At 38.3% G+C, this 25091-nt stretch overlaps 1 pseudogene; it reads right to left on the reverse strand.

Moving 5' to 3' along the window:
• Positions 1 to 1978: 1978 nt before the first annotated feature.
• On the reverse strand, positions 1979 to 23217 carry LOC141521660 (major histocompatibility complex class I-related gene protein-like; annotated as a pseudogene).
• Positions 23218 to 25091: the final 1874 nt, after the last annotated feature.

The following is a 25091-nucleotide window of genomic DNA, read 5'->3' on the forward strand; positions in this document are numbered from 1 at the left end:
ACTGTCCCACTACTTTAGGCTGATCTCTATCATCCCTGATAATCCTTATGCCCAATACTTTCCCTCCATAGGAGTTCTAGTGTGGGGTAGTAAAAAGAACATTGACCTTGATGACATTGATGCAGGTACCAATGTCAGGACTCTAACATCTTAAATCTTGGGTTGCAAAAAGCTCTCAGAGGCACCTACTTGATCCATCTCATTTTACAGACCATGAAACTGAGTCTAATGGATATTAACTATGAACTATTATCCTAATGAGAATGTTAAAATGGAAACTTTATAAAGAATTTTGGAGCAATTCAGTGAATTAGTTCCAGGTCTGGAGTTGAGGAGACTTCAGTTAAAAATCTGACTTCAGATATTTACTAGTGGTGTGATCTTGGGCAAATCACTTAACCTTGTTTGCCTAGTTTCCTCATCAGTAAAAGGAGTTGGAGAAGGAAATGGCAAACCACCTTAGTATTTTTGCCAAGGAAATCCCAAATGGATCACAAAGAATCAAATATGATTGAAATGACTGAACAGCAACAATAGAGAATTTAAGGAAAGCCATGAAAAGGAATTACCCAGAAGGTGTGTGGGTGGTGACCTGCACCATTGGAGGTAGTCTATCTACCTACATCCTGTGTCCACTAGACAGTTAAAATTATGATTATTGTTGTTCTTGCGATAGAAGAGGTGTCCTTAAATAGGGCCTCATTAGGAATAGGAACTGGCACTGCCTTGTGATTATATGATGAGAGGGAACTCCAGGGTAAGTAAATTTTCTGTTCCAAAGCAGGTTTTTAAAAAAAATCAGTAATTTGGATAAAGGCACAGATTGTATGTGATTCATATCTGGGAGAAATAATTAACACGTTTGATGCCAGAGCTAAGAACCAAAAAGATTCTGGCAACCTAGAGCATTAGGTTAAATCTAATAAAATGAAATATAACAGGGGTGAATGGTAAATCTTATACTTGGTTATAAAAAATCATCTAAGTAAAGATAGGAAAGGCAGGGATATATGGCAGTTACTCTGAAAAAGAATTCCAGAAGAGGGTGAATAAGTAAACTTCCAATTCAATATGAATCAGTAAAAGGATCTTGTAGACACACACACACACACACACACACACACACACACACACACACACACACAAACATGCACACATACACACACCCCCTATTTGAATATTGGGTTACATCAAGAATGACACTGCTTCAAGGAACAGGTAGGTTGTAGTTCTACTGTACTTTCTCCATTTATCTTCTCTGTTCTTGTTAGCCTTCATCTCAGTACCCTGGTACTTTGCATTTTGATAAACTGGAGAATTTTCATTAAGTTCCTCAATTTTTTGCCAGATATTTACATACTTCAGAGAATATAGACACAAAGAAGGAATCTTGATTCATTTACTAAGCTTATATTCTAATGAAGGAAACCAAAAGGAAGCATAAATGCTTAGTATGAAAAAAGTTATTATACACACACACACACACAGAAACTGATGCAGAAAGAAATAAGCAAGAAGGGAAGAATCATTTATCTCATAACAGCAATATTATAAAAATTAACAATTTTGAACAAACATTTGTTCTTCTTTTTTGTTTTTCTAATGTGGTTGAGTTGGGCTGGAAAAAGAGAAAAAAGATTTGTTAGGTTTTTTAAAATAGGGAGCAAGGTTACTACAAATGGTAAATATTGTAAGCATTTTCAGATGAGTTCATTGCATTGATAATTTTGTTTTAATCATTTTATTTTATTACGAGAAAAATATGAAGTGAGACATGTAAATATATGCAATGTAAAAAACATATTAATTAACTTTTTTAAAAATCTAACAAAATAGTAGAATACAATGTAATTTATGGAGAGGAGGAGGGCACTAGTGGGTTCCATGAAAGCCTTTAAACTGAAACTAAATAAAATTCTACCAAGTGTACTAGAAAGCTCCTAATGTCTCTTCCATCTTAGAAAGTCCATGGTTCTGTTTAGAAAGGGCTTTTCTCATAAAGAACACCACGAGGTCGCTGGAAAAGTGTCATATCCTCACTCATTATGCCCTCCCTACCTCTTCCTTTCCCTTTTTGTATTTGAGCAGTTTTCTCCTCTCCCCATACATACACATCTATCTTCTTCTTCCATATAATGAAGGCTCCAACACAACTCAGAACTACAATGAATGCTGCCAGGATGCCCAGGGCCTTGGACCAAGGCTTCTTTGTAGTAGGAGGCCTCACGGGGACTGCAGGAAGTAAAGAACACTAGCAAATGACAGTGGGCATTTTTCTGGGAAAAGGGACACTTGGGGATCTTGTCTAGTAAGACCTGAGAGAAGTTATTTTCTATTATGTTCATAGCCAATTGTTAAATTAAGATTGAGAATTTTTTTCTTTTCTCTTTGGACACTGCTGATAGATCCTCCAGGTACATGCTCTACTATCTTGTGTGGGAGCCAATTTAAAAAACCTTACAAACAGAATCTAATCTAGATGAATTCTTGTGCTTAGAAAATGATTCTCTCGTCTTGGAACTCTCCATTAGAACTGAGGGTGAGGGGCGGCCAGGTGGTGTAGTGGATAAAGCACCGGCTTTGGACTCAGGAGTACCTGGGTTCAAATCCGTTCTCAGACACTTAATAATTACCTAGCTGTGTGGCCTTGGGCAAGCCACTTAACCCTGTTTGCCTTGCAAAAAAACCCCTAAAAACAAAACCCAACCAGAACTGAGGGTGACCCAGCTTAAGAAGGAGAAAACCAACAGAGTGGTATGGGTAGAAATGGATTCCCTTGTCCAGATTGTTGGACTGACTCATGATCAAGTCATGTTCTCAATAGAAGGAACTAAAGACTTTTGGCCCACCTGCTCAATAATATGCCCACTCCCTCATTAATTGTTTGCCAGTTTGGGATGATTTTCACTTTTCAGGGGTAATTCCTTTTAAAAAGGTATATAAAGACTCAAGGATGCCCATGGTTTTGTCTTTTGTTACTAAGAGAGACCACTGATCATCAATTTATTGGTTATTTGTAAACCTAATTACATCAATTATCTAGAAAGTCTGTCTCTCAGATTTTTCACTTGTTTCAGTCCTTCACTGCATGAAGGTCAAGAGAGGACAACAGCATTCCAGGTACTGGAATTTTGGGAATAAACCCAGGCAACTTGAGAAAAAACACTTACCAGGGTATATAGGTGGCATCTCCAGGGCACCATGCTCTACCACACAGGTATAATTTGTCTCTGTGTCCCTTGGAGGGAGCTCTAGGGTGACTTGAAGGTAGAAAGTGGCATCAGTATTAGGCAGAGTCCCACTGGAACTCTCTTGCCCCATACCCCCAGCTGCCCATTCTTCTCCCAGTGTAACTGGATGGAATGGGGATAGAAGCCAGTAGCCAAGCAGGAAAGAGTAACATTGCCATTATCAGATGATCATGATAGGATACAGTCACTTCTGGAAGGTACTGAGAAGACAATTCAAGAGAGAAGGATTCATGTGTCATTTGTCTCTAGCTATTTTTACTTCTATATTTTCTTATCCACCTGTTTTCTAGTCTTTTTCCCCCAAATCAAAAGCTTGTCAAGTGTTGGATGTTACTGTTCATTTAGTCATGACTCACTCTTCATTATCACTTGGACTTTTTTCATGTTGATACTATCCATTGGGTTCTCCTGGCAAAGATATTGGAGTGACCCGTATTTCCTTCTCCAGTGGATCAGAACTCTCCACTATGACCGGGGTAACCCTGCAGGACATGACTCAGAATTTCATTGAGCTACACAAACCCTTCTGCCACAAGTCAATAATTCATGAGAGACAAGTGGTACCTGTTTATATTTTGACTTCTTGCCTAAGCCGGAACTTAGTACCAGGTTCTCAAATTGTTGCCTCCCTACTCTCTTCTCATACACTATAGATTATTCGCCCAGATTTGGAGTAATAGAAGTAGAAGTTTTCTTGTTGTTGATTTTGCTCCACATCATACATGATCATGTATTCTGAGAGTAAGTCTTTTTATTTTTTTAGGGGTTTTTTGCAAGGAAAATGGGGTTAAGTGGCTTGCCCAAGGCCACACAGCTAAGTAATTATTAAGTGTCTGAGACTGGATTTGAACCCAGCTACTCCTGACTCCAAGGCCCATTTTTTATCCACTGCGTCCGCTAGCTGCCCCTTGAGAGTAAGTCTTAAATGTGATGAGTCTACTATCTCTGAGTATGATAAGATTGAATGATTTGGTAACATTGGAGTAAGAGGGCTTAGAGGAAGTGCTTCCCTCCAATTTTGCTGCAATTATTCCCTTCCTGTTTTTACCCAACCTTTTTTCCTGACCCTCCCTCATTCCTAGCCACTGAAGGATAAGGGAGGGAGACCAGAACTCTTTATTCAATGTGATCTTCAAATTATTTCTTCTAGGGAGACTTTGTGAACTATACCATTCTAGCTTATCTCCTCAGCTCCTTCCCCTACAACCCTATATTTGGGGGTGTGAAATAGTTGTTTATATCACTTGAATGAGTTAGGAAATCACCAACTACAATCATTTGGTATGATGAAAGATCAGTCAGCTTTATTATCTGCCATGAAACTCAGCCCTGTAGACATATAATCTTTGCTATCTACTCTACCTAGGTACCCTAAGGTCATCTGGGCTCTTTCAACTAGTCTGAATCAGTATCAAAAGAACCATAGGACCTTGCCTACCATCCTGAAGGCAGGCCCTCTTTTATGTGTTTTCTCCTCCAGTGACAACATGAACTCCTTGAGAAAAGGAATTATCTCATTTTTCTATTTTTGTCAATGCTGTCCCAAACTTGCCCTGTCGCAAATGTACAATTAGGTCTTTCTCAATTTGAAGGGAACTACCAGTGCTTAAAAAATAATCTCATTGTTTGAGAGAAACTAGGATTACTCTACACCAGAGGAGTACTCTCCTCATTTGAGTAAAGTCATGAAACAATAATGCCACTCATTTCTTTGAAGTTGATGGGTTCTAATGAGGTAGATGCAGAGCTCTACTGTTAAATATTTAACAACTGGCTCTCTGAAAAAATACACTTTTAAGTATTTTCTCCAAACCTTTCTAAAGTCTAGGCAACCAAACAATAAATCAAACCCTCTTTTTGTCACATTTGCTATCTGCTGAAGCATAAAGATTCCTGTGGAAAATTAACCAATCAGCTCTCGCAAGCTGGGTTGTGATGGATCCAGAACACCATTGGTTGACTGTGACCTGGGACTAGAATCTAGGCTACTGTTGAATACACTAGCTTCTCTGCAAAAGTACAAGTGTTGGCTTTGACGCCTGCTATGAGATAAGAGGAAGGAGAACTCAGCACTTTCCTTTATGCTTGAGTATTGCAGGATTGTCCTCATCATGTTGACCCAATATTTCCTCATGTATTGTTTCCTCAGATTTCTCCAGAAATCATTTCTGCTAGGGATTTGAGTTGTTCTCCTATAGGTTTCATGAAAACCCAGTGGTCAACTCGATCATCTGTCTGGAAGAAATCCTCCCCATCCGTGGCAAAATGGATTTGGTTCTTTACCTCAATGTCTCTATCCAGCTCGCAGACTGCAAGGACCTGTATCGTGTGATTCTCTGCAGAAGATATTGGAGTACATACTGGTCTTGGTGTCAGAAAGATCTCAGTATGAATCACAGAATTTGAAAGTTGGAAAGGACATGTAAAAGGAATACCCACTATGGCGTACTGGAAAATTGGTCATCGATTCAAAACTTCACATGAGGGGGAATCCATCACCTCTCAATATAGTTTATTCCGCATTTGAAGCACTTGGGTTTTTAGGGAATTTCCCCTGACAAATACATTAGTCTCTTGGCAATTTTGCAGCCCATTACTCATCAGCAATTCTGATTCCTTCTCCACATAACTTCTCCAAAGTTATAAACTAAACTATCAAGTCCTCTTCTACACTCATACAGACACACACACACACACACACACACACACACACACACACACATAATACACCCCAAGTTTTCCCTTCTCCAGAGCATTCATGTCCAATTTATTCAACTGATCTCCATAATGCATAAACTCAAGGTCACTCTCTGTTCTGATTTTTCCCCAGTTTAATATCCCTCTTAGAATATGATACTCAGAACAGAGCACAATAGTTCAGAAAAGATCAGACTAGGATGGATTAATCACCTCATTAGTCCTGAAAACCATATCTCCCTTAATGAATCACTCAATTCAGATTAATTTTTTGATCATCATATCATTCATAGCAAGCTTGCATTCTGCTAAAACCCTTAGATACTTTTGAGAAGACACATTTTCTTACCATTTCTCCTGCATTTTACAATTATGAAACACCTCATGAATCCAAATATTAAAACTTTATATTTATGGTTATTGTATTGACCTCCTTGCCATTCTAAGGACAAAACTTTATCTCCTAACTCAAGTATTTTCTTTAGCTATACCCCCATACCCAAAGTGCTGTCTCTCTCTCTCTCTCTCTCTCTCTCTCTCTCTCTCTCTCTCTCTCTCTCTCTCTCTCTCTCTCTTTCTTTTCCAATCCCTCTTAGTGCCTTCTTTATTCCCTATTTTTATGTATAGAATTTGTGTTCATTTATTTGTTAGTTGTTTTCCCCATTCGATTTTGAGATTCCTTCTTGACAGGGACTAGCATTTTCCTCATTCTTTATTCCCAGGGCTTAGCACAGTATCTGGAACATAGCAGGTGCTTAGTAAATACTTTTTAAATGGCTGAATTTCATTTGATTAGATCTAGTTCAAAGTTTCACACTGTCAAGGTGCTTTTGACTCCTGAATTTCTCATCTAGCATTCTTGTAATTCTTTCCAGCCTGACATAATGATCAAATTACATGATTATATCTTTTACACTTTTATCTAATAATTTTTCAAAACATTAAATGGTACAGGGTCAAAAACAGTCCCTTGATCTATTCCATTGGAGAATGTCTATTAAGTTGACATGGAAATGTTAACAAATGCTCTTTGCCCATCTAGTTCTGCATCTATCTGTCTGTTTCCCTCTAATTCATTCCTGTCTTCTACCCAGACAGAATCTGAGATACTTTGTTAAAAGCTTTACTTAAATCTCGATGTCTATAGCAATCTATAGCCACACCATTCCTTTTATAAATTAATTCAGGAATGCTATTTTAAAAAAGATGAAAATAGGTTTGTTCTTTTTCATATCTTTCTGTAGAGAAGTTCTTCAAATATTTTGTTAATGAATCATCCTAGAATTTTCTCATGAACCAAAGTCAAACTAATTGACCAGTAGTTTGCAGACTCCCTCCCCTCCCCTCCCCTCCCCACTCCTCTCCTCTCCTCTCCTCAAAATCATTGCTAAAACATATCTGCTGAAGGTGACTGAATTACAGCAGAATTACTTCAAATCCTAAAAAATGATGCATTAAAGTGCTATAGGCAATGGGGCAGCAAATTTGGAAACTCAGCAAAGGATTAGAAAAGATCAGTTTCTGTACCAATCCTAAAGAAGGGTCAAACCAAAAAATGTTCAAATTATCAAATAGTTGCACTCATTTCCATGCCAGCAAGGTTATTCTTAAGATTCTTCAAGCTAGACTTTAGCAATATGAGAACCAGGAATTGCCAAGAAAATAGGTTGGTTTCAGAAGAAGCAAAGGAAGTAGACCAAATAGCCAACATTCTCTGAATTTGAGAGAAAGCAAGTGAGCTACTGAAAAGTATTTACTTCTCCTAAAGGCTTTGACTGTGCAGATCAAAACAAAATATGGCAAATCTTCAGAGATGGGAGGACCAGATCATCTAACTTGCCTCCTGAGGAAGTTACATGTTAAGTCAAGAAGTCACAGAATAAAAAATGTAAAAATGTATTGGTTTAAGATTGGGAAAGGAGTATGACAAGGCCCTATATTACCTCTTTATTTAATTTATATGCAGAGCATATCATGTGAAATGCCAGACTGGATGAATCAAAAGCTTGAATTAAGGCTTTAATATCAACATTGTTAAATATGCAGATAATACCACTCTTATGGCAGCAAGTGAAAAGGAATGGAGAAGCCTCTTGGTGAAGAGAGAGAGAGTGGAGAGAGTATAATGCATTATTGGTGGGGTTGTGAATTGATCCAACCATTCTGGAGAGCAGTTTGAACTACACCCAAAGGGCAATAAAACTGTGAATATACTAGGATCCAGCAATACAACTATAGGTCTATATCTCAAAGAGATTAAAAAAAAAAAAGGTGAGGGAAAGCCCATATGTATACAAATCATTCTTTTTGCAGTGGCATAGAGTTGGAAATTTAGGGGATACCAATCAATTGGGAATGACTGAGCAAGTTGTGATAGAGTACTATTGTTCTGTAAGAAATCGTGAACAGGCAGACTTTAGAAAAGCCTGGAGAGACTTGCATGAACTGATGCTGGGTGAAAGGAGCAGAACCAGAACATTGTACACATAAACAGCAACATTGACTGATGATCAACAATGATGGATTTAGCTCTTCACAACAGTAAAATGATCACAGACAATTCTGAAGGACTTGTGAAGGAACTCCATAGTTCTGATTGCAGACCAAAGCATACTATTTTCAATTCTTATGCTTCTTCCTTTCTCATGGTTATCCCCCTTTTATTCTGATTTTTTTCACATGACTAATAGGGAAATATGTTTAAAATAGTTGTACATGTATCAGATTACTCACTGTCAAGACATTGGGGGAGGGTAGAGAGGGAGGGTGAAAAATGTGGAACTCAAAACCTTACAAAAAATGAATGTTGAAATCTATCTTTGCATGTTGTTGGAAAAATAAATATTTTTTAAAAGGAGAGTGCAAAAGCTATTTTGATAAAAAAAAAAAAAGCTAAGATCTTGGCTACTGGCTCCATCACTTCCTGACAAGCAGAGGAAGAAGAAATGGAACCATTTCTTGGGCTTAAAGATCATTGCAGATGATGACTGCAGTCATGTTAATAAATTCTTAGTTCTTGGAAAAGTTGGACAGTATAATTAAAAAGCAGTGAGATCACCTTGCCAACAAATGTCTGTGTAGTCAAAAAGATGGATTTTCCCACTAGGAATCAATGTATGACTGTGGCAGTTGGACTATGAGGAAATCTGAGTATCAAGAATTGATATCTTCAAATTGTATCAGAGAAGACTTTTAAGAGTCCCTTTGATAGCAAGGAGACCCAATCAGTCTATATTTAAGAGAAATTAATTTAAGCTATTCACTGAAAGATAAAATACTTAAGCTTGAGCTTAAAAATTTTGAACACATAATGAGAAGACTGGACTCATTGGAAAAGATCCTGAAGGGAAAGATTAAAGTCAAAAGGAAAAGAGGATGGCAGAGGATGTTAAAGATAGATAGTCACGGAAACAATTAACATGAACTTTGTCAGACACTGAGAAATAATAAAGAATAGAGGACCTGATGTACTATGATTCATAAGGTGACAGACTTAGACACAACCAAATGACTGAACAACAAAATATAAACTATTCTGTTTTTTAACTCCTATGCAAACTGGACCCAACCTATAGTCTTATTAGATGCTATTCTAACTTCCACATTCTTCAGTGTAAACAAACAGACTTCTGTTTTCCTCAAGCATGAAACTGGATTTTCTGCCTTTGTGTTTTTGCCCTGGTACTCCCATAAGCCTGGAATGTGCTCCCCTCTTATCTCTTTTAGAATCCTTCTCTTTCTGCAAGTTACAGCTAATACACAATCTTCTGGAATTGTTTCTTGATCCTCTCAACCACTACTATCTTACCTTTCAAATTCCCTTGTTCCCTTCTTTGTATATACTTTTAACAGTTCATTTGTTTTTATCCCATATATATTTTAATATGTACTTCTCCATTAGAATGTAAACTCCTTGTGGGAGTTGGGTGGTACAGTGGATAGAGTATTGATATTGGAGTCAGGAGGGTAGGAGTTCAAATCTAGCCTCAAACACTTGATTTATTAGCTACGGGACCTTGGGCAAGTCCCTTAACACTGATTGCCTCACATCCAGGGCCTCTCTGGTCATCCTGTTTCATATCTGATCACTGGACCCAGATGGCTCTGGAAGAGAAAGTGAGACTGGTGACTAGAATCCAATGCACATGCTTGTCATGGTATTACTTCTCTGATGTCAAGGTCTTCTTTGAAATGAAGGACAAAGAGACAGGTAGGTGGTACAATGGCTAGAGCATCAGCCCTGGAATCAGAAGGACTTGAGTTGAAATTTGGCCTCAGACACTTAATAATTGCCTAGCGGTGTGACCTTGGACAAGTTATTCTTAACCCCATTTTCTTTTCTTTTTTTTTAAGGATTTGTCAAGGCAAATGAGGTTAAGTGGCTTGCCCAAGGCCACACCGCTAGGTAATTATTAAGTGTCTGAGCCCAAATTTGAACCCAGGTACTCCTGACTCCAGGGCCAGTGCTTTATCCACTGCACCACCTAGCCACGCCCCCCCCCCCATTTTCTTAAATAAATATAACAAATTTAAAAAAGAAATGAAGGACAAAACTTTGTGGGAAAGGATTTTTTTCACTTTGTATTTATTAGTGCCAAGCATAAGGGTTAGTACTTAATAAATACTATGCTTATTCATTAACTGATTGATCCTTAACTCCTTACTCCCACTGACCCCATTTGTCTAGTATGTTGTCAATTCTTATAATTTATATATTCTGAGGTCTCTTGTACATGTCTCTTCTCTACTCTCATGACAACTACACTAGGCCAGGAACTCTCATCAAGATTATTGCGATAACTTCCCAATTAATTGGTCACTCTGTCTCAAATTTCTCCTTCTTCTAGTCTATCCTCCACTGAACTGCCAAAGTAATGGGCCTAAAACATTGGACTGTCGCGTCACTCAGTTACCCAATCAATTCTAGTTGTTTCCTACCATTTCCATAATCAAATACCAAGTTGTACAGATTTCATGCCCTGCACAACCTGGGCCTTCCTAACTTTCTAGTTTTCTTATATTATGTCCGCATCTCATATTCTACGACTTGACTGAACTATTTGCTGTTCGTTGAACTAAACACTCCATCTTTTCTTCTCTTCACTATGCCATTTTGCTGGTTTCTCCCAGGTCAAGAATGTCCTCTTTCTTCACTTCTACTTCCTGACTTGACTTTCATTAAGATTCAACTCAAATTACACCTTTTGGAGAAGGCTTTGCTTCATCTCCTTCAGTGCTGATGTCTTGCCTTTGTCATTATCTTCCATTTGCTCAATATGCATCTTGAACATAGATAATTGCATGCATATTGTCTGTCCCACTAGAATGTGAATTAATTGAAGATAGGGACCATGCTTTTACTTTTTCTTTGTATTCCTCTAGCATTCAGCACAGTGCCAGGAATATATTAAGTACCTAATGAATTCTTGCTAACTAACTGATTGACATCCTCTATGCACCATCCTCTAATACAAGAAAGAATTCCCTTCTGTCTCTATTAGAGGGGGCTCCAAAAGACTTGGTGCTATTTAAAATCATTTCTTGCTTTCCACTCTAAGTAGCAACATTTATAAAAGAATATTTTATTTCTCCCTGAAAACCTGCAGTATAAATATAAGTTACTTTAATACTTTAAATTTCTTTTCAAATATGGAGACCATCTTATATGTTGTACCTATCTAGTTAAATAACTGTGCTGATAGAAACACAAACATTGTCTGAAAATCACTGAAAAATTCTCCTTGCCCTGAATCTCTTCCAGTTCTGAATCCAGATCTATTATCTGTTGGGACCATTACTCAAGGAAGGGAGAAGATAGTTTAGAGATTCAAAGAAATTCAGGTGGGATTCAACTGGTTTGACTTACTGTTGCTCTTGGTGTCATTCTGGGAAAATAACCTGAGGGCCAATTGGAAATACATTTCACTTTCTGAAATCACCTTTGTCTTATGTTGAATAAATTCTTCCCCTAATGCCCCAGACAGCCAGGGTTCTTTGACCACAAGTTGTCTTTTCTGTTTGTCATAACTGCATACACTCACATCATCAGTAACATGAAGTATGATAAAATGCAAGAGAGAAGCTTTCCCCACTGCAGTGAAATGACATTCATGACTGCGGTGAGCTGCAGAACAAGAAGGGAGAAAGGAACATTGAAGTTGAAATGTGTGGTCCCCAGAACCCTAGTATCCTATATAATCCCTTTCCCCTCCCTATAATAGTAGGTTAACTAAGACTGGGCAATCAGAGTGATTGTCACTAGAGATAATCTGGAACAATAAAGTATGTTGAGATTTCTTTAGTACCTAGACTAGAGCTGTGCACATGGTAAAATTAAATATGTGATTCCTTTTGATGAATTTGTTTAGAGTCTGGTTCTTTAAGCTACACATTAATCTTTCTTTAAGCAGGGTAAGCTGTATAAATTCCACAGGCATTACTGTGGAAAGGACTTCCACAGTATACATGGGTATGATAAAGACACAACTCTAGCCAACACACAAATTATAAATATCCATGCAGAAGTCATATTAAATGAGTTGAATAGGTAATAATGGTGCAGACAAAACTGCCCCACCACATTTCTGCAGATACAGAGTAATGCAGTCTAAAGGGAGAAAGGAAAGGAGTTGGGGAGTGCAGTCAGTTCACATACTTTGCAGTGTTGGGTGTTTTCCAGCACTTTTTCCCACAACAGTGTCTTCTTGTGCTTTGTTTGGATTGAGTCCCTCTAAAAGTAAAACAAAAAGGATATATCCTCTTAGCATTTCCTCCAAATAGCTCATGAGCTTGTCACTAGCTTGCTAAATGGTCTCAAAATCCAAGCCTATGTTGAATTCAAGGTAACAGCCTTTGATGTGCCTGCTGTGTTTTTGTTTCATGATTCCCAAAGGATGCATACTTATGGATCTTATCAAGAGGGAATTAAATTAACAGGGATTTAAAGTCTGAGAAATTAACCATCTGCTTCTATCATCACCAATATATTATCTTGAAGCAAATCACTTTCTCAAGACCTCAGTTTCAGGGCAGCTAGGTGGCACAGTGGATAAAGCACCCGCCCTGGAGTCAGGAGTACCTGGGTTCAAATCCAGTCTCAGACACTTAATAATTACCTAGCTGTGTGGCCTTGGGCAAGCCACTTAACCCCATTTGCCTTGCAAAAACATAAAAAAAAAAAGACCTCAGTTTCTTCATATGCAAAATGAGTGGCTTGTCTAGAGGGATCTCTAAGGTTCTCTAAACTCTAAATTCAATGCTCCTGTAAGTTTATAATTATTGAAACTACTTTCAAGTCCAACTCCTTTAATAGCCAGGGGTTGAATGGGACATAGGACAAGTGGAGTTTTCTGATTTTGTTTACATGAGCAAACTTCCTCGAACTACCTGACTTTCCTGTTTAATTCACTCAGTTTCCATGGCCTAGTCCTCTAATCCAACTCAATTCCATACAGAGGTGGGCACAGTCTTGATCTTGTCATGAATTTGTCATAGAAATTCCATACCTTTTTCTTAGTCCATATTACAGTCATTGTCTTCTTTTTCCTCACTGTGAACCTCATTCCCTCTTCCTCTCAGTCCTTTCCCAGATCATCAGTGCTAGTTGATTATGGTGGCTGAGGATGCAGTACATCACTTCACTGATTACATTTTCCCTCCTTTTCTATTCTTGAGCCTATGTTCAACTTGATGCCATCTTTTAGTCTAGAATCTCCTTCCCCCTAAGTCTATCACACCTAATTGCAATTAAAGATTGGGATCACTGTCTACATCCATCATTTCTAGACATTTACTTCTGAAAATCACAAAACTAGGCTCATTGGATCAGCTATACATTTAAGTTACTTGATCTTGCCTGGGACTTCACTTTAGCAAAAGAATTTTGCAACATTCTTTATTAATTTGCTATCCCAACTGCTATAAGTTGTTCTTCCTCAAGCTTTCCACGAAACCTCTTCCCCTTCCATTCAGATGAGAACCTTGCCTTAAACATGACTAAACATAATGAAGTAATTTATCAGGAACTCCCCATTTCCCCTTCCTTGTCGCATAGCATATCTTTCCCTATCTCTTTCCTACATACCTGACTGAGATAAAAAAAAGTAACCCTTCAAAACATTTTTCAAGGTCAACATTTCTATATGCTCCTTGATCTCATCTCTTCTTCTCTGCTGCAGAAGATTGTCTGAATTATTATTCCCACTTTCTCTCTACTCTTCAGTAATTCCTTATCTCCTGGTTCTGTCTCTGCTGCCTACAAATACATATTTTCCCCTTTTCTTTAAGAAATACCTCACTTGATCCATTCATTCTTTTTCTTAAAATTCATAATTTACTTGTTTGTTTATTTATTTATTTTACATTCTTTAAAAATTCCAAGGCCAAATTCTCTCATTCTGACCCTTCTACCCACTGAGGAGGTAGACAAAATATATTCATGTAAAATCATGTAAAACATTTTTTCCATGTTCACTAAATTTTTAAAAAACAATAAAAAGGAAGAAAACATGAATATTATACTTCAGTTTTCATTTAGAGTTCATCAGTTCTCTCTCTGGAGATGTATAGCATTTTTTATTCCTGAAAACTTTGGAATTGTCTTGGATAATTCAATTTATCAGAGTAGCCAAGTCTTTCATTGCAACATTGTTATTGTGAATAAAGATTTTCTGATTCTTTATGCTTCACTTTGTATCTGTTCATATAGGTCTTAACCATGTTTTGTTTTTTTTCTGAGACGACTGTGGTGTCTTTTTTATATCATAATCATATTCTGTTGCAAGCCTATCACAACTTGGACAGCCATTCCTCAATTGATTCCTAATCCTTTCCCAGTACAAAAAGAGCTACTTTAAATATTTTTGTACCTATGTGACCCTTTCCTTTTTTCTCTCTGATCTCTTTAGTCTACAGACTTAGTAATGCTATTGCTGGATCAAAAGATATGGAGAGCTTTATAACCCTTTAGACATAGTTCCAAATTGCTCTCCAGAATGATTGGACCAGCTCACAGCTCCATCAATAGTTTATCATCATACCTATTTTCCCATATTCCATCCAGGATTTGACATTTCTGACAGGGGAAGTTGCAAATTCAGTGTCATTTTAAGTTAGTTTTTAAAAAATCAATAGTAGCAATTTAGAGCATTTTTCATGTGACAAAACATCTCTTTGATTTATTTTATTGAAAACTACCTGTTCATATTCTTATAAATTAGAATGGCTTTTATTTTTATAAATTTAACTGAGTTCATTTTCTTGTACAAAATGATTAATATAGAAATATGTTATGTGATTGTGTATGTAGACTCTATATCTTGTTACTTACCATCAATGGAAAGAGGGAGGAAAAAGGGACAGGGATAAAATTTGGAACTCAAAATTTTTTAGTAAAAAATTCTTTTAACATGTAATTGGGGGGGTGGGGTGGAGCCAAGATGGTGACAAGAAGGGATCTAGTCTTAGGAGCTCTCTGATAAAACTCATTAACTAAGGACTCTAACTAAACTTTCGAAAGACAGAACCCACAAAGGGACCCAGTGAGGCAGTTCTCCTACTCAAGGTAACCTGGAAAAGAGCAGAAAGGCTCTGCTTCCAGGGTCGGAGGCGCAGTCCGCCAGAGGGGTGGTCCGCCAGAGCAAGAGACTTCAGCCTCCTGGAGGCGGCTCATAGCAGCGGGGGAGTCTCCTGAGTTGCACTCAGGGGAGCACCAGGCACAAAGTGGGGGAACAGTGGGGGACCTCTGCCAGAGCAAGCACGAGGAGCCCAGCCCTGAGGGCACACAGCAAGCAGCTTGGTCTTTCCACAGCCCAGACCCTGAAACAGAAGCAGGGGGAGCTGGTAAGCAGGAGCCCCCAGGGCATGAGCCCATTGAGCTGAGGGACGGGAGTGAAAAGAGAGAGACTGTTGAGCTCTGTCCTCTGCCCCTGGAATAGGACTCTGGGGCTCTGACCACATTCAGATCCTTATCCCAGTCTAGGCCCCCCCCCATAGAACAAAAGGGCCCCCCCACCTCGGCCCCATGGCAAAGGGGGTGCTTATGGTCATTCACAGACTGGGAGGGAGGACAGAGCCTCACACACTGAGACCCCTGTGGGAGTGTCCCAAAAACTCAGGAAGCACCCCAAAACCAGGCCCAGGCTGGGAAAATGAGCAAGCAGAGAAATAAGAGGAAGACTATTGAGAAATATTTCGCGAATGAGCACAAGAAGGATCAAAATACTCAGTCTGAAGATGACAAAGCACAAGCTCCTGCATCTAAAGACTCCAAGAAAAACAGAAATTGGGCTCAGGCTATAACAGAGTTCAAAAAAGACTTTGAAAATCAAATGAGGGAGTTGGAAGAAAAACTGGGAAAAGAAAGGAGAGAGATGCAGGAAAAACATGAAAATGAAGTCAGCAGCTAAGTCAAGGAAATCCAAAAAAATGCTGAAGAAAATAGCATGCTAAAAACCAGCCTTGGTCAAATGGATAAAACAGTTCAAAAAGTTATTGAGGAGAAGAATGCTTTAAAAAGCAAAATTGGCCAGATGGAAAAAGAGATAAGAAAACTCTCTGAGGAGAACAAATCCTTCAGACAAAGAATAGAATTCAGGGAGATTGATGAATTTACCAGAAATCAGGAATCAATACTACAAAACAAAAAAAAATGAAAAATTAGAAGAAAATGTGAAATATCTCATTGAAAAAACAACTGATATGGAAAACAGACTTAGGAAAGATAATTTAGAAATTATTGGAATACCTGAAAGTCATGATCAGGAAAAGAGCCTTGACATCATTTTCAAAGAATTACTACAGGATAATTGCCCTGATATTCTAGAAGCAGAGGGCAAAATAGAAATGGAAAAAATCCACCCATCCCCCTGAGAAAGAGATCCCAAAAAACCAACGCCTAGGAATATTATAGCCAAGTTCCAGAACTCCCAAGTCAAAGAGAAAATATTACAAGCAGCCAGAAGGACACAGTTCAAATATTGTGGAGCTGCAGTCAGGATCACACAGGACTTAGCAGAAACTACATTGGAAGCTCATAGGGCTTGGAATACAATATACTGGAAGGCAAAAGAGCTTAGAATGCAGCCAAGAATGAACTACCCAGCAAGGCTGAATGTCCTCTTCCAGGGAAAAAGATGGACTTTCAATGAACCAGGGGAATTTCAAATGTTCCTCAAAAGGAACAGAGCTGAACAGAAGGTTTGATCTTCAGATACAGGACTCAGGTGAAGCATGGAGATTGGAGGAGAGGGGGGAAATATGAGGGACTTAATGAGGATGAACTGTATGTATAGAAAAATGATACTGATAATGAATCTTCTCAGTTAATAGAGCAGGTAGAGGGAGCTTATAAAGTTGAAGCACAGGAGAAAGCTGAATTTGAAGATAAAATATGGTGTAAAAATGGAGTCAATAGAAAAAAGGGAAATGGAATGGGAGAAAGAAAAAGGAGAGGGGGAATAGTCCAAGATGTTTCACATAATAAGATTTTTTTTATTATAATGAGCTATTGTAATGATATGGAAGGGGGAGGCAAGGGGGAATGAGGGAAACTTTGCTCTCATCAGAGATGGCTAGGAGAGGAAACAGCAAATATACTCAATGGGGTATAGACATCTGGAGTAAGAAGGAGGGGGGAGCAGGGGGAAGGGATGGGGATGTGAATAAAGGAGGACAGGATGGACCATGGGGGGAGACTGGTCAGATATAACACATTTTCTTTTTTACTTCTTGCAAGGGGCTGGGATTGGATGGCCTGTCCGGGACCACAGGACCAGGTGGATTCTGGGCCTAAGGGGTGGTATGGGGGCTCAGGGCTTCTTGGCCCCAGGACCAGGGATCTGTCTGCTGCACCACTCAGAGACCCTACAGCAGAGTGAGAGTGAAAGGAGAGAGAAAATATAGTACATGGTAGTGGAGAAATAAGAAAGGAGGGAGTTGCGATCAGCAATGGCAACGGTGGAAAATTATGGAAGTAACTTTTGTGATGGACTTATCATAAAGAATGTAATCCACCAGTGACAGAGTTGTTGGTGTTGGAACAAAGACTGAAGCACATTTTTTGTTATTATTATTTGGGGGAGGGTGCAAGGCAAGTGGGGATGGGTGGCCTGCCTGGGGCCACATAGCAGGGTGATCTTTGGGTGTCTGGGGCCGGATTTGGACCCAGGTGCTCCTGGCTCAAGGGCCAATGCTCTGTCTGCCACCCAGCCACCCCTACTATTATTACTATTTTATTTTATTTTCTGTCTTTTTTTTTCTTTTTGGTTTTTGCAGGCCAGTGGGGAACGGGTGGCTTGCATGTCACATGGCTGGGTGATTGTTGGGTTTATGAGACTGGATATGGACTCGGGTGCTCATGGCTCCAGGGCTGGTGCTTCCTCCATTGTGTCAACTGGCCATACCTACAATTATTACTATTTTTTTTAATTTAATTTTTTTTCTCTCCCTTTTACTTTTTTTGCCCAAACAAGTCTATCTATATTCATGGGGGGAGGGGTATTTTGTTTACTTGTAAACAAGAATATTTTATTAATGTAAAAAAACATTTGTACAAAATGAGAATAAAAAAGAAAAAGATAGATCTATGAGAGATAAAAAGACAAAAAAAACATGTCATTGGAGAAAATCTATTAAATTAAAAAACAAAAAACATTAACTCAGATCCTCAAATATTTGAGAAAAGAGGGCTTTATCAAAGAAATATTAAATATTTTGATATTAAATATTTAAATATTTTGATATTATTAAATAATTTGATATTAAATATTTTGATATTACATCATTTATGATACCTTTTAGCAACATTTCTTATATTCCCTGATTATTTCTTTTAATTAAGAATATTTTTGCTTTTGCTTTGTCTGAAATCTTGATAGCTACCTCAGCTTTTTTATTTCAGCTGACATAATATGTTCAATCCATTCATTCTTGTTATTTAATTCCTCTTTCTCCCTCATGATTAAATTTCATAAGTAAGCTATTCACATTAGGTTCTCCATTTCCTCTTCCACTTTTTTTAAATCTCTGCAAACTATTTTCTGACCTCATATTCCAGTGAAAATACTTTCTCCAAGTTATCAATGTCTTAGTTGATTAATATAATGGTTTTCCTCAGTTCTTATCCATCTTTGCCTTTTGCATCATCTGACACTATTTATTTACTGAATACTCTCTTCTTTAGATTTTATTATTTATTTATTCATTCATTCCTTTGTTTGTTTGTTTGTTTGTTTTTGCTAGACAATGGGGTTAAGTGGCTTGCCCAAGGCCACACAGCTAGGTAATTATTAAGTATCTGAGGCCGAATTTGAACTCAGGTACTCCTGACTCCAGGACTGATGCTCTATCCACTGCACCACCTAGCCGCCTCTCTTTAGCTTTTTCTTAGGTTTTTTCAAGGCAAACAGGGTTAAGTGCCTTGCCCAAGGCCACACAGCTAGGTAATTATTAAGTGTCTGAGACCGGATTTGAACCCAGGTACTCCTGACTCCAGGGCTGGTGCTTTATCCACTACACCACCTAGCCACCCCTCTCTTTAGCTTTTCTTGATGCTATTCCCTTCTGGTTCTAATTTTGGCCTAACAATCAATACCAAGAAAACACAGATGCTCCATCAGACACATGTGGATCCATTGGTTTCAGCAAATGAAGAAGTTTTAAATACTATGGATAAATTCACTTACCTTTGCATTGTACTTTGCATTGAGATACATATTGATAATAAGGGTGACACTGGCATTGCCAGAACTAGCTCAGTATTTGGGAGGCTCCAAAAGAAAGTGTGGGAGAGAAGAGGTATTAGATTGCCTACCAAATTGAAGCTCTACAGCACCATTGTGATGAACTCATTGGTGTGTCCCTGTGGAACCTAAATAATCTATCACCACTATTCCAGGAAACTGAATCACTTCCATTTTAATTGTTTTAGGAAGATTTTGAAGATCACTTGGCAAGAGAAGATACCAGCCACTGAAGTCCTTTCTTGAGCTAAATTGCCAAGCAATCAAACATTACTTTCAAACTCTGATGGGCTAGCTACATTGTTTGAAGCCCAAATGTATGTTTGCCAAAAAAATACTATTTGATGGAGAACTCACACAGGGCAAGCCCTAAAGCAGGGTCAAAAAAGTGATAGAAGGCCACTCTCTAGGTTTCTCTTAAGAACTTTGGAATTGACTGTGAGACACAGGAGACGCTTGGCACAGAATAGTCCAGTATGGTGTGCCCTCATCAGAGAGGAGGCTATGTTCTATAAACAAAGCAGAATTGAAGTAACTCAAAGGGAACATGAGATGTACAAGTTAAAAGAATCCATCTTACTTGTTCATGAGAATGACTTGTGATTGATCTGGGTTGTATTAATCTGGTCAACCCCAGTTGGACATACTACAAGACTTACCATATTGATGTCATTTTGGTCCTCTTTGAAAATAAGGAAACACCTAACCAATTATTATTATTATTATTATGTTAGTTGGTATGCAGTCAGCTACGGTTTTTGTACTATCTGACTTTATTTGATGGCTATTTGGTGGCACAAGAGAAGATTCAAACTGAATTAGGGAGAGGAATTACTATTATAAAAACAAAATGGCATCAATAAAATATTGTAAAATGTGAATAGCTTCAATGGACTTCAAAGTTGACATCAATCCAAAATGTCTTATAGGAGAGAGTTCATTTCCTTTCAGGCTTCCTGAGTAGAAACATTGCATCTATAATTAGGGATATGATCTCTGATTCTTTCTCCTCAACAAAAGGGATAAAGTGATCTAACCATACCCAGATCAAGGTAAGTGAGACTATTCAACAGAGTAGGCATGATGGTTGAAACAGGATATATACTAAGCCTCAAGGCAGTTAGGTTGACCAGGGGATGGTTCTTTGGGCCTGGAGTCAGAAGGATCTGAATTCAAATCCAGTCACAAACAATTGCTAGCTCTGTGACCCAGAGCAAGTCACTTAATCTTATTTGCCTCAGTTTCTCATCTGTACAATAAGCTAGAGAAAGAAATGGTAACTCCAGTAGCTTTGCCAAGAAGACCTTAAATGGGACCATGAAGAGTCAGATGACTGAAACAATTCATCAGCAATACTACCAAGCCCAAGAATGAGTAAAAGGAATTAGGGGTGAATAGAAAGGTGAAGATGAGTGGTTCCATTTGGATATTGCCTTTGTGATCATCTTTGTTTCTCACAAGGTCATTTTTAGAACTGGGCTTTAGATCTCTATTGCCTCCAGCCACAATTACACCAAAGCCTCTAGCCTGCATCTGAGAGCTTGGTCCTGGGATGTACTCTATACTGAGTAAGGGGGAGGTCAAACACTTTAAGAGTGACAAGACACAGGGATGACTGAGGCAAACATAACAAACCCTAAATTGATCATGTTTCCTAAGAAACCTTTGCTGACTTCCACTTCTCTTTTTCATTGGGTTAGTGTTCTGACATTCACTTCTAGAACTTAAAGACCAATGGAAAATGTCATATATTCTTCCTTAATTCTAGAGAATTGCTGTTTTTTCAGTCAGAAGAGATTGATTTTTTTAAATCAGTCAACTAGAATGGATGACCTTCTATGTGAAACCTGAAATTCCCTTTGTCTATCTAATGTTTGTGGAATCCCCAACATAAAAATTGCTACCTGATACTCTCAAAAGGTGAACAAAATTAAAAAATATTGATGATTACAAAGATGATGACATTATATGGGTGTGCCTACATAGCTATAAATATAGGTATAGAATTAAGCTCCCAAATTAATAACCAATGAATTTTTTGTCTATGACTAAGCTTCTTTAAAGGTCATTTCTCTGTGTCTTGTTTTTTCTCCTCCACTCTCTGTTTAAAGCCCCTTCCAAGAATTGCCCTTTTCCTTCAAGAATATTGGCATTCTTCTGAAAAATATCTTTGTTTAATTCCACTTGATTAGAATTAGTCAGTCAGTCAACAGACTTTTATTAAAGATTTATCATATCTTAGATACCATGCTAAATGTTGAGTTACAAACATTCTGTGTCTTCCAGAGATTCCGTATACCAATGGAGGCGATAACATGCAAAATTAAAGGGCAGTTAGGGGGTACTGTAGTGGATAGAGTGCTGATCCTGAAGTCCTGAAGTCAAGGAGATTCATCTTTCTAAGTTCTCCCCTCAGAGATTTATTGACTGGGTGACTCTGGGCAAGTCACTTAACCCAGGTTGCCTCAGTTTCCTTATCTGTAAAATGAGCTGGGAAAGGGAATATCAAGTCACTCTAATATCTTTGTCAGGAAACCCCAAATGGGGTCATGAAGCATTGGACATGATTAAACAACAAGAATGACTTATAAATCAAATGGAAGGAGTATGACTCTGTGGAGAGAACAGTGGGTCTGAAGTCAGGTAGACCTAAGTTTAATTCCAGTCTTGGACATTTCCTAGCTGTATAACCCTGGGTAAGTCACTTACCTGATGATTTCCTGACAAAATGGATCCACTGGATTCACTGGAGGATGAAATTGCAAACCATTCCAGCATGTTTGCTAAGAAATCCTCAAATGGGGTGGTCAGACTGAATAACTGAATAACATTAATTGAATAAAAAGCTGAATTAAAAAAATCATAGTGGAGAAAGCATTAGCAACTGAGGAACCTGGGAAAAGCCTCTTTTGGAAGGTTTTTGTTAAGACTAGAAGGAATTAAGATGTCTTTTCTTTCATCCTCATAGTTTTCCTCATATCCTTCCTTCTTGCCTCCCAAGTTTTCCCAGAAAACAAACAATATTTTTTTAAGTAAGAAAAAGAGGAGAAAAAAAAATCATTACAACAGATAAATACATTGGAAAAGGCCCAAAATGTGTACAATTTGTAAAACCTAGAGATCTTTCATCTCTGTGAAGGGGTGACTTGGGAGCAACCTCTCACATTTCTTGTCACATTCAATCTTACAAAGAACCTCACATGTCAAAAAGAGGAATTTAAATTGGATCTTGGACTATTTCAGAATTATCCTCAGTTATATCTAGATATTTGGAATTATATTTTTATTTGTCTTCCTCTGTCTTTTTTATGTATCTTACTTCCCCATCATACTAGGGGAGTTCCAAGGACACAGAATTTATGTCTACCTTATTAAACACAACTTCAAAATTGAGAGACCCTTATTCTCTTAGCCTACCCTTCCCACCCTGTTCCCCTAGACTCACCTATCTGGTATTTCCTCAAAGCAAGCACACTTAGCATAAGTAGCCAGGAAGTAAATGATTCTTTCCTCCTACTCTGATTCTCCATTTATACTCTGTAGACAGAGTCTTGATCTCTTCAAAAAGTATGCATTTAATCTTACCCCAGTTAAGAGAAACACAAATCCCCAAAGTCTATACCATTTGCTGATTCCAAAAATGAACTTCAGTTTATTTATATATACTGGCTTTCTAACCCTTATCCATACCCAATATGGGCTGTGCCAAGGTTTTGTCTTCCCATTGCTGCCATCCAGGATATATGTCACCAGACAGAACCTTCTCTTGATTGGAGGGCATGAGTGAGTCTGTAGGTAAAGACAGGAAATACTGGAGAATAATTACTGTCAGTTGTTGGGGAGACCCAGATTATTGACTGGGGGAGGTGGAGACTGGTACAAAGTCATTCACACAGCTGGCATTTATAAATGTCAATAAAATTAAATTGATATAAGAAAGTACTAAGACTAATGGAGAAGACAAGAGCACATGCTCATGGAGTCCACAATATGATAAAGGAAAAATAGTTCCATTCCTAAGGGAGCCCCAGGTTTAATGAAAGTACAAATGAATTGGGGCAGCTAGGTGGCATAGTGGATAAAGCACTGGCCTTGGAGTCAGGAATACCTAGGTTCAAATCTGGTCTCAGATACTTAATAATTTACCTAGCTGTGTGGCCTTGGGCAAGCCACTTAACCCCATTTGCCTTGCAAAAATAAACCTAAAAAAGAAAAAAAAAAGAAAGTACAAATGAATTAAAGGACATTTATTAAGTACTTACTAAGTAGAAAGCACTATTTTTAGTCCTGGGGCTATAAATAGAAACATGAGACCATGACCTATGAACACATACTCTACCCAAAACATGGCCCTTCCAAGGACCAATCTTCCCTGTTCATATTGCTTCTGAGTATCATAATCTTGAAACCAAGTTTGCATTCTCTCTCTCTCTTCACATCTCTAGATTAGTCTACTGCCAAACCTTATGTAGCTTCCTTCCCAGATATATCCCTACCCCCACCATGTCAGCCCTTTCTCTCCCTTTGAATTCCAAACACTCTTCTTTGATTCTTCATTGATTCTCATATAGATGAATGTAATGGTCTCTTAACTGGTCACCCTGCCTCAGTCTATTACTTCCCCATTCCATCCTTCAGCAATTCAAAGTTACCCTCCTCCTATACTACTCTTCTACCAAAACCCATCAGGGAATGACAGTTCCCATTGTTTACCACAATAAAATTTTAAGATGCCACCTCTTGACATTGACAGTTGAGCTCTGACCTATGCATCTAGAATTATGTCACATTACTCTCCTTTATTTACATTCCAAAAAAGGGAAATAGAATTGTCTTTAAGCCTCTGAGGACTCCACCATTTCTACATCTTTTCATGGGCTGTTCCTCATTTTATTGCACAGACTTTTCCTACCTCTGATTTCATGCATTAAAAGCCTTCCTCTTTTTATTTTTAAATAAAAACTCTGATATTATAACTGCTGACTGCTTGGGTTCAGTTCTGCCTATGATGAATCATTATTCAAACTCGGGAAAGCATGGGTGGAAATAAAACAAAATTTATTAAAAAGGTTACAAGACATAGAAAGCACTAGAGAGAGAGAGAGAGAGAGAGAGAGAGAGAGAGAGAGAGAGAGAGAGAGAGAGAGAGAGAGAGAGAGAGATAAAAGAACACCCAAGGAGCCTTGGCTAGGCCATGGTCAGAGAAGGCTGAGCCGACCCTGAACCAGGGTCCAACCCAGGTTATGCCTTGCCTCTCATCCAGAGGACAAAGGTGAACTCCCTTCCCCTGTACCGGACCTGGAATTAGGTAGAGGGTAAAGCCCAAGGAGATCAGGATACAAATTTTACATTAAACAATAAATCAGTGATACATTGAGAATGGGGGGAGGTCTCTACCCCAATC

Source organism: Macrotis lagotis, chromosome 1, assembly GCF_037893015.1.
Source record: "Macrotis lagotis isolate mMagLag1 chromosome 1, bilby.v1.9.chrom.fasta, whole genome shotgun sequence".
In the NCBI taxonomy this organism is placed as follows: domain Eukaryota; kingdom Metazoa; phylum Chordata; class Mammalia; order Peramelemorphia; family Peramelidae; genus Macrotis; species Macrotis lagotis.